Source organism: Chiloscyllium punctatum, chromosome 39 (assembly GCF_047496795.1).
Source record: "Chiloscyllium punctatum isolate Juve2018m chromosome 39, sChiPun1.3, whole genome shotgun sequence".
NCBI classification, from domain to species: Eukaryota; Metazoa; Chordata; class Chondrichthyes; order Orectolobiformes; family Hemiscylliidae; genus Chiloscyllium; species Chiloscyllium punctatum.
Window position 1 is genome coordinate 45672941 of NC_092777.1, and position 9942 is coordinate 45682882.

Consider the following 9942-nt stretch of genomic DNA (forward strand, 5'->3'; position numbering starts at 1 on the left):
GCGCGCACTCACACTGCACAGACATACCCATATTTGGGTATCTTTCACCACCTCGTCTTTCGATTGGCCGAGATGCGGTCGCACGCGCCCCTTGCCCGCGGAGGGGGTCGTCGCGCGTCCTCGTCGCGCGGTTCCTTGCACCCCCCAACACCCCAGCAACCACCCCTCATTGGTCATTCGGCGGTGCTGGCGCGCGTCAGACGAGGATGGGGCCCCGCAGTGCGAATTGCCATGTAACGGTTGGCAGGTCTTTTTAACGGGCTGGATACCAGCGCGCGGCTATCCCCGCCCCGGCATCTGAATATGCCAAACCATTCCTCTAAACGCCGACGACCAGTGTACTGTTATAAACATGTTCCGGGGTTCTGCAAGTAGTCTCCGCCCGGTAATCTGATTTTGCCATACATTGTACGTTTTCTTTTACGGTATTGTTATGTGACATGCAGTCTTTGGGGCTGCTGACTTTTTTTGTGTTTGATTTTCGGTTGTTTGAGACAATTTCACAGCTTTGTTTATTTTAAAAATTATATATTCCGTTAAATTGATGAATTGAGAAAGAGCAGGAATGACATGGCGACAATTATTGTGCTCTGTTTTCGTTAGTAAGTGTCCCTGATTGCCTGTATTGGCTGGGTCGGTACAGCACAAGTATAGATACTAGCCACAACTATTGTGGCGACTGAAAGGCTGCAATTTACCTCTGCAGGGACAATGCAACGCACACACATATTTGCCTGAAAAATGAGAGAAAGTATCCATACTAGGGTGAGGCTGAGCAGCAGCTTTTATGACCATATTTGGACTTTTCCAGAGTATCAGAGGGGAGTGTCAACAAAATGAATTTCAGCCCACTACAGAACTAACCTTTAAACCAACGGGAGTATGCCATTGAAACTAATCTATGATTTATGTCCTATCGTTTAGTAGCCTTGGATGAACTGATAATCCTTAACTATAGAACTAAATCCAGCACGGAGCAAAAATAGAAACCAAAAGGGTGTTTTGAAAAACATCCAATAATTACAATCAAATTGAAAACTGACCTCTCGACTGTGTACTTATTTGTCTAATTGTAACTCTTATCAGTATTACAATTGAAAGCTGAGTCTCTTCAAAAAAAGCACATCAAATTTGAATGCAGAAAACTGGGACAAAGCATAATGGCACATTATATTTATGTTCAGATGTGCTCTTGTCACAGCGTGGTAGGAAATAGGTTACTCATGTCACCCATTCCCTAGAGATTCAAAACGTCTCCGAAAGGGTGAAGGCAAATCCAAAGATGGAATAGCTTGGCCAATTAAAAGAGCATTGGCCTTTTAAGGCTTGGGGACGAGTCATTTGCTCTCATAGAAATGGAATGGTTGGTTACACAATAAAATCAAAACCAGGCAAAGCAAGAGGAAGTACATTTAATAAGATTTTTGTCTCCTAAAATAAATGGTTGCTGGAGTTTTGATTTTCCATGGCATCTGTCGGTGAACTCTTGTACCACTGCAGAAAGATTTAGTCGTTCAGGTACGCTTGGATTACAGGAACGAGCAATGAGCCATCAACAATAAAATGTATTCCTTGGGCCTTGAACTCAATGCTAAACTTAATACTAGATAAAAAGAGTTCAGTACAATTGCATCTTTTGTACCTTTTCCATTTTCTTTCTTTAGATTATTGGCACTACACTGCCCATCATGCTTCTGCACTGCCTTGTTTTAACGCTTAATCCAGGCCTAACTACAATAGTGTACAGTCCTGAGAAATTCTTGTCTTACTAAATTTGTGTACTGGTCTCACCTAAATTTGTTTACATTTCAGTTCACTGACGTGGCTTGCATGAGCAAAGAGACCTTGGAGTGCAGGTCATAGCTCCTTGAAAGTAGAGTCACAGGTAGCTAGGATAGTGAAGAAGGCGTTTGGTATCTTTTCTTTTATTGGTCAGAGTATTGAGTACAGGAGTTGCTGCACAGGACATTGGTTAGGCTACGTTTGGAGTATTGCGTGCAATTCTGGTCTCCTTCCTATTGGAAGGATGTTGTGAAACTTGAAATGTTCAGTAAAGATTTACAAGGATATCACCCTGGGTTGGAGGATTTGAGATATAGGGAGAGGTTGAATAGGCTGGGGCTGTTTTCCTTGGACCGCTGAGGCTGAGGGGTGAGCTTATAGAGGTTCATGAGGGTCTTGGATAAATAAACAAAGTATTTTCCTTGGGGTGGGGAAGTCCAGAACTAGAGGGCATAGGTTTAGGTTAAGAGGGGAAAGATATAAAACAGACCTAAGGAGCAACTTTTTCACACTGAGGGTGGTACGTGTATGGAATGAGATGCCAGAGGAAGTGATGGAGGCTAGTACAACTGCAACATTTAACAGGCATCTGAATGGATATATGAATAGGAAGGATTTAGAGGGATATGGGCAGGCTGCTGGCAAGTGGGACTAGATTGGATTGGGATGTCTGGTTGGCATGGACAAGTTGAACCAAAGGGTCTGTTTCCATGCTGTACATCTCTGTGACTCTTTGACTCTGTGAGGACAAATGTGAATCAAAATGAAAAATTGTTGTTGCTTGGGTACCTATAAAGACTTTTTATGCAGATATCATACCCCAGAATATTCTTTTTTTCACTTTACTTTCATTTTGATGTTCACACTTGCTCACACGCTTTTTATACGTTCAGTTTTTTTTAACTTTCCTACCCTAGCACCCCACGTTAATGCCTAATTAATAGTATTGTTACGTTTATTAGTGTCTTTATTTAAGATTATGAGAATATGGTAGTGGCTATCAATTGTTTGAGTACATATAAATGAGGAACAGCTATGACACTGAGTGCTGGATGAGGGGTAAGATTGGCAAATTTAATAAGCTCTCCATAAAAGAGCTTAGTGTGTCTTAGTTTCGATTTTACCAAAAGTGTTGAAACATATGAACACTGTACCAATTTGGTGACTTTTTATGGTTACATCTGGCCTCCATTCTGTTATCTGGCATTTTACGTTCTTAGTTCTGTAAATCTTTATCACTTTCATTTATTATTTTCCTCTTTTCTCTCTTTTTCTACTCATTAGCTTGTTCACAGTCATTACCCTCACATTCTATCACACAATTTACTGTTCCTCATTAATATTGCAGGATTAAAAAGACTCGAACCAAACTTCTGTCTGCAAACAACCTATTGGTACAATAGAAATAATAACCATCTCCATTGCCAAGTGGATAATAATAGTGCTAGTTGTAATACTAAACCATGAAAGACCCATGTGTAATTGCAGGTTTCTGGTGAATTTGCTGGTTTTATATGGTAATGATTGCTGCCCAGTAGCCCCTCCTTAGATTTGGCTTTACATTCATGTTGTCTGTAATCAAATAGCTTGATAATATTATTATGTTTCATATAATTGAGCCAGTAGGTAGTGACCAGACGTGTAACAATAATCCAGAAGAGGGAGAGGAGACAGACAATCTGTGCAAATATCGCAATATACTTCTGCAAGCTGTGAATCCAAGGCAAAATGATGCACTGGATCCATAATGGGGAGAAAGCAGAGGGTGATAGTTAAGAGATGTTACAATGATTAGAAGTTTGTTTTCAGTGGGATTCTGTGGGGCTTGGAGATGAGCCCTTCTCTTTTTGTGGAGTACATCAGTGATTTGGACTTAAATGTACAGGATATGATAAAGATGTTTGCTCGTGGCATGTAAGTTAGCAGCCTGTTAAGTACTGAGCAGAACAGCTGCAAACTGCAGGATGATATAAACGGACTTATCGGCTGGACAGAGCAGTGGCAAATGGAATTCAACCTGGAAAAGTGTAAGGTAATTTAGTTGAGGAGGGCTAACAAGGCAAGGGATTAAACTATGAATGTAGGACCCTGAAAAGTACTGAAGACCAGAGCACTGTGTGTATATCCACAGACCCCTGAAGGTGGAAGGGCAGGTAGATGAGGTGATTAAAAGGGCACATGGGATATTTGTCTTTATTAGCCAAGGCATAGAATACAAGAGCAAAACAACTAAAATACTGCATGCAGTTCTCATCATATTATATAAAGGATGTAATTATGCTAGAGAGGATGCAGAGAAGATTTACCAGGATGCTGCCTGAGCTGGAGGTCTGAGCTATGAGGAAAGATCATATAGGTTGAGGTTGTTTTCCTTGACTCAGCAAAGATTGAGAGGGGGCTTGTTAGAGATGTATAAGATTATGAAAGGCATAGTTAGAATGGATGGGAGGGCACTTAGAGAGTTCAATAACCAGCAGGCATTAATGAAGGGATAAAGTTGAAGGCTAAGTGGAGAATGGAGGAGAATTTGTTTGTGCTGAGGGTGGTGGGAGTCTGGAACTCACTGCCAGAAGGGCAGTTAAAGCAGAAAATATTGCAACATTTAAGTGGTGTTAGATACTTACTTGTGTTGCCATAACATCTAGAATTATGGGCCAGACACTGGAAAATAACTTTAATGTCGTCAGATCTTTGCCTGGCACTGATGCAGTGGGCCAAATGCCTTCCTGTACTGTAAGCGTCTGAGTTTCTCTTACATTTCTAATCTATCACCAAGACCTCCACTGCCCACTCTTGTCTCTTCACCATCAATACCCAAATCCTCAACTTTTGTACTTTAAAGCTGAAGTCTTTTAATTATTTCATTGTCAGACTCCCTGCTTCAGTGCTCGCATAAACAACATTTTCTGGACGGATAATATCAGCTCAAATAAATTCTACATGTATGTAATACAAACTCACATTACAGAGTCTTTTATGTGTATGGTTAGGAACATGGGACTGGGATATCATAGCAATTACAGAAATGTGGCTCAGGGATGGACAGGACTGGCAACTTAATGTTCCAGGATACAAATGCTTTACGAAAGATAGAAAGGGGGGCAAGAGAGGGGGAGTGGCATTTTTGATAAGGGATAGTATTACTACTGTACTTAGGGAGGATATTCCTGGGAAAACATCAAGGGAAGTTATTTAGGTGGAACTGAGAAATAAGAAAGGATGATCACCTTATTGGGATTGTATTGTAGACCCCCTAATAGTTAGCGGGAAATTGAAGAACAAATTTGTAAGGAGATTTCAGTTATCTGTAAGAATAATAGGGTGGTTATGGTAGGGGATTTTAACTGTCCAAATGTGAACTGCGACTGCCGTAGTGTTAAGGGTTTAGATGGAGAGCAATGTGTTAAGTGTGTACAAGAAAATTTTCAGATTCAGTATGTAGATGTACCTACTAGAAAAGTTGCAAAACTTGGCCTACTCTTGGGAAATAAGGCAGGGGAGGTGACTGAGATGTCAGTGGGGGAGCACTTTGGGGCCTGTGAACATAATTCTATTAAATTTGAAATAGTGATGGAAAAGGATAGACTGGATCTAAAAGTGAAAGTTCTAAATTGGAGGAGGGCTAATTTTGACAGTATTAGGCAAGAACTTTCAAAAGCTGACTGGGGGGGTGGTAGATGTTTGCAGGACAGCTGGAAAATGGGAAGCCTTCAGAAATGAGATAATGCGAGTCCAGAGATAATTATGTTCCTGTTCGGGTGAAAGGAAAGGGTGATAGGTGTGGGGAATGCTGGATGACTAGAAAAATAGAGCTTTTGGTTAAGAAAAGGAAGGAAGCACATACCAGGTATAGACAGGAGAGATTGAGAGAATCCTTAGAAGACTATAAAGGCAGTAGGAGTATACTTAAGAGGGAAATCAGGAGAGCATAAAGGGGACATGAGGTAGCTTTGGCAAATAGAATTAAGGAGGATCCAAAAGTGAGTTTTGAGAGGATTTGTAGCTCAGGTTGAGGTTCTGGATGTAGGTTTGCTCGCTGAGCTGGAAGGTTCATTTCCAGAGGCCCACTGAAGATGTTACTTAGTAAGTTGATGAAAAGTCTGGAAATGAACCTTCCAGCTCTGCGAGCAAACCTACATACAGGAACCAAAAGGTTTTTATAAGTACATTAAGGACAAAAGGGTAACTGGGGAGAGAATAGGATCCCTCAAAGATCAGCAAGGCAGTTGTGGAGATGGGGAGATACTAAATGAGTATTTTGCATTAGTGTTTACTGTGGAGAAGGACATGGAAGATATAGAATGTGAGGAAATTGACGGTGACATCTTGAAAAATGTCCATATTATAGAGGAGGAGGTCCTGGATGTCTTGAAATGCATACAAGTGGATAAATCCCCAAGACCTAATCAGGTGTGCCCTAGAATTCTGTGGGAAGTTAGGGAAGTGATTGCTGGGCCTCCTACTGAGATATTTAAGAAAGGAAAAGCCAGGGAACTATAGACCAATGAACCTGAAGTTGGTGGTGGGTAAGTTGTTGGAGGGAATCATGAGGGACAGGATTTACGTGTATTTGGAAAAGCAAGGACTGTTTAGAGATAGTCAGCATGGATTTGTACGTGGGAAATTATGTCTCGAGCTTGATTTTAGATTTTGGAAGAAGTAACAAAGAGGAACAATGAGGGCAGAGTGGTGGATGTGATCTATGTGGACTTCAGTAAGGCGTTCAACAAGGTTCCCCATGGGAGACTGGTTAGCAGGGTTAGATCTCATGGAATACAGGGAGAAGTAGCCATTTGGATACAGATATGGCTCGAAGGTAGAAGACAGAGGCTGGTGGGGGAGGATTGCTTTTCAGCCTGGAGGTCTGTGACCAGTGGGGTGCCCCAAGGATCCGTGCTGGGTCCACTACGTTTCATCATTTATTTAAATGATTTGGATATGAACGTAGGAGGTGTAGTTCGTAAATTTGCAGATGATACCAAAATTGGAGGTGTAGTAGACAGCGAAGAAGTTTACTTAAGAGTAGAACAGGATCTTGATCAGATGGGCCAATGGACTGAGGTGTGGTAGATGGAATTTAATTTAGATAAATGCAAGGTGCTGCATTTTGGAAAAGCAGATATAACAGAACTTATACACTTAATGGTAAGACTCTAGGGAGTGTTGCTGAACAAAGAGGTCTTGGGGTGCGGGTTCATTGTTCCTTGAAAGTACAGTTGCAGGTCGATAGGATAGTGAAGAAGGCGTTTGGTATGCTTTCCTTTATTGGTCAGAGCATTGAGTATAGGAGTTGAGAGATCATGTTGCGCTGTATAGGATATTGGTCAGGCTACCTTTGGAATATTGTGTGCAGTTCTGGTCTCATCCCAATGGAAGAATGTTGTGAAATGTGAAAGGGTTCAGAAAAGATTTATAAAGATGTTGCCAGGGTTGGAGGATTTGAACTATAAGGAAAGGCTGCATAGGCTGGGTCTGTTTTCCATAGAGCGGAGGTTGAGAGGTGACTTTATTGAGATTTATGAGGGGCATAGATAGGATAAATAGACCAAGTCTTTTCCCTTGGGTGGGGAGTCCAGAAGTAGAAGGCATAGGTTTAAGGTGAGAGGGGAAAAATTTAAAAGAGACCTAAGGGGCAACTTTTTCATGCAAAGGTGGTATGTATATAGAATGGGCTGCCAGAGGAAGTGGTGAAGGCTGGTACAATTACAGCATTTAAGAAGCATCTGGATGGGTACATGAATAGGAAGGGTTTAGAGGAATATGGACCAAACACTGCAAATTGAACGAGATTAGGTTAGGATATCTGGTCGGCATGGACGAGTTGGACCCAAGGGTCTGTTTCCATGCTGTACCTCTCCAAGACACACTCTGAATTCAAGAATGGATTTCTGAACAGTAGCCCTTTGCAGATTCTAGTTTGTTGGTGATCAGGAAATCTTTCTACAAGGATAACGCCTCACTTGCAATACAGAATTGCCTTTGGATTTTATCAGTGGGTTTAAGGAATGTACACTGCTTAATATTGCAGCTCCTACAACATTCAATTGAAAATCCACCGGGGATGAGCATATCCCAAGATAAGTGCCCAGCTGGCATTCAGTGCTAAGCATGACAGACTTTCTCACATGAAAGCGTGGACGTCTTGTTTAGCATGCTTATGGAAGGTGACCATACTACTGCCAATTTATCAGTGGTAACTACCTTGTCCCAACTTAAAAACTTGTGTTCAAAAAACCTTGTTGGAACTGCAGACATTTATTCTAATATACTCCGAGTTCAACCCACCTCTCAGTAGACCCCATATCAGTTCCTATTAAGACCTGGTCTGACCAGATGTAATTTCTGCTGACCATGTACTGTTCTGTGTTCTATTGGGAGCTTAGGATGTAGAAACTCAGATTTAGAGACAACCATGTTTCCCTATCCTCACCCCTTCCCACAAACTGATGATCGTTAATAGAAGCTAAATGCTCTGTGCCCCAAAAGTTATTGAGGACATTCAGCACAAGGCTATGATCCAGGTATGAGGTACCAGACTGGCGCCTAACTGAAGTTAAAATAAATGTATGCTGGAGCAGCCAGATTTTCAGGGCCTGACTCTTACAAAGGCTAAGATACCATCTCAGCTGTGCAGCTACACAGAATAAATAATTACTTATTTCAAGGTACAGAAGCAATCTGTTTTTCACACATAGGTATCTATTGGCAATTATGAACCAGAAGATAACATGTGTACTGCAGTTTAAGCTGCCTCAAGTAGATCCACACATTTGCAATACCTTCCAACTCTCACTAAGTTAAACTTACGATGCAACTTGAGGAAAATGCCGAGGCCTGTCAGTGCCTATAGAATTCTTGCCAGAGACAGCATACTTGAGGAGGTAAGAAAATAAAATAACAATTGTTCTGCATTCAGGAATTTTGAACAAAGAGAGATCATGTCCATATGTGTTCCTGAAGTGTCAATAAAAATATACCAGAGTAGCCTACAAAATGACCTCCTTTGTGAAGTCAGTACCTGACGTATATTCATTACTTCAATTTGTGGACACCAATAATTCCTCCATTGTTAACTGCAACATGGAGACCACAGCAGGTCAGGCAGCATCCATGGTGAAAAAGCAAGCTAATGTTTTCACTTTAGATGACTCTTCATCAGAGTTTCATGTCAGCTCTGCTGAAGAATCATCTAGATTGAAAACATTAGCTTGCTTTCTCTCCATGGATGCAGCCTGACCCGCTGCGATCTCCAACATTTGTTAGTTACAGATCATCTCATTTTTACTCGATCGATGTGAGTTACAGGATTCAGAGACGATCCGCTTGATATCAGTTTCTTCAACCTTTCTGCACAATTTAAATTATAAACCCCCAACTATTACTGAAAATTTAAAATGCAAAGAAAATCTACTGGAAACAAGTCAGATAGCATCCATGGAGCAAGAGAGAGTAAATATTTCAGAGGCGACATGTGTTTCCAGTATTTTCTGTTTTCATTTCCCATAATTTAAGACAAAACCAAAAAAAGTCCTGTAAAGTAGGGAAATACCAGGACTGTTTGGGCTTCAACAAGGCCAACCTGAGATCCAGTGTCAGATCAGATTCTGGTGCATCAGAAGGTCGTCATGTTGTATATATTATGAGTTTTATTTCCAATTTCTCATTCCTTTTTGTAGGTGTATGCCTATATGGATACCAACAACACCTTGTCTGAGTGACCATTCATTACGTGAGCAGGTTATACCAGGGGCTTTGATCATGGAGAACATTGTCTAGCAGAGGTCACTAGTTCATGACTGTAACTGAAACCCAGGATAACTCTCCTTCCTTACTTTTTAGGTCAGTTGTAGAAAAGACAATTTTAGTTTGTGTTGTCTGGTACTTTGTGTACCCCTCATGTAAGGAAGCATTAATAAATTCTTTAAACTCGACTCATTCACTGACTGAATGGATAATTCAATCAGTTAATTTTGTGCTCAACCACACAGATCAGTAATGCTAACAGGTTCCCTGCCCTCTCCTTTTAGCTTATCCTAGTGGAAGCAATCTCGATAGGGAAGTGCAGTTAGCTTCAATGTGTCCGGACTACAGAGAGGGAAAGTATAAACCTACACCTGATTAACATTGCTGGCACTGATTTGTTGTATATACTGTTAATTC

General features: G+C 41.1%; 1 long non-coding RNA gene across 1 annotated transcript; it reads left to right on the plus strand.

Moving 5' to 3' along the window:
- Positions 1–46: 46 nt before the first annotated feature.
- On the plus strand, positions 47–9713 carry LOC140464006 (uncharacterized). The gene is made up of 2 exons (XR_011954841.1): positions 47–408; positions 9459–9713. It is a non-coding gene; the product is annotated as an uncharacterized lncRNA (long non-coding RNA).
- The last annotated feature ends 229 nt before the right edge of the window (positions 9714–9942 follow it).